The following is a 1,390-nucleotide window of genomic DNA, read 5'->3' on the forward strand; positions in this document are numbered from 1 at the left end:
TTGGTAAAGTTGCAGGATACAAAATTAATGCACAGAAATCTCTTGCATTCCTATACACTAATGATGAAAAATCTGAAAGAGAAATTAAGGAAACACTCCCATTTACCACTGCAACAAAAAGAATAAAATACCTGGGAATAAATCTACCTAGGGAGACAAAAGACCCATATGCAGAAAACTATAAGACACTGATGAAGAAAATTAAAGATGATACCAACAGATCGAGAGATATACCATGTTCTTGGATTTGAAGAATCAATATTGTGAAAGTGACTATACTACCCAAAGCAATCTACAGATTCAATGCAATTCCTATCAAATTACCAGTGGCATTTTTTATGGAACTAGAACAAAAAATCTTAAAATTTGTATGGAGACATAAAAGACCCCAAATAGCGAAAGCAGTCTTGAGGGAAAAAAATGGAATTGGAGGAATCAGACTCCCCGACTTCAGACTATACTATAAGGCTACAGTAATCAAGACAATATGGCACTGGCACAAAAACAGAAACATAGATCAATGGAACAAGAGAGAAAGCCTAGAGATAAACCCATGCACCTATGGTCAACTAATCTATGACAAAGGAGGCAAGGATACACAATGGAGAAAAGACAGTCTCTCCAATAAGTGGTGTTGGGAAAACTGGACAGCTACATGTAAAAGAATGAAATTAGAACACTCCCTAACACCATACACAAAAATAAACTCAAAATGGATTAGAGACCTAAATGTAAGATGGGACATTATAAACCTCTTAGAGGAAAATATAGGAAGAACACTCTTTGACAGAAATCACAGCAAGATCTTTTTTGATCCACCTCTTAGAGTAATGGAAATAAAAACAAAAATAAACAAATGGGACCTAACCAAAGAAGACATACAGATGGCCAAGAAGCACATGAAAAGCTGCTCAACATCACTAATTATTCGAGAAATGCTAATCAAAACTACAATGAGGTATCACTTCACACCAGTTAGAATGGGCATCATCAGAAAATCTACAAACATCAAATGCTGGAGAGGGTGTGGAGAAAAGGGAAGCGTCTTGCACTGTTTGTGGGAATGTAAATTGATACAGCCACTATGGAGAACAGTATGAAGGTTCCTTAAAAAACTAAAAATAGAATTACCGTATGACCCAGCAATCTGACTACTAGGCATATACCCAGAGAAAACCATAATTCAAAAAGACACATGCACCTCAATGTTCATTGCAGCATTATTTACTATAGCCAGGTCATGGAATCAACCTAAATGCCCATCGACAGATGAATGGATAAAGAAGATGTGGTACATATATACAATGGAATATTACTCAGCCATAAAAAGGAACGAAATTGGGTCATTTGTTGAGACGTGGATGGATCTAGAGACTGTCATACAGAGTGA

This window comes from Physeter macrocephalus, chromosome 18 (genome assembly GCF_002837175.3).
Source record: "Physeter macrocephalus isolate SW-GA chromosome 18, ASM283717v5, whole genome shotgun sequence".
In the NCBI taxonomy this organism is placed as follows: domain Eukaryota; kingdom Metazoa; phylum Chordata; class Mammalia; order Artiodactyla; family Physeteridae; genus Physeter; species Physeter macrocephalus.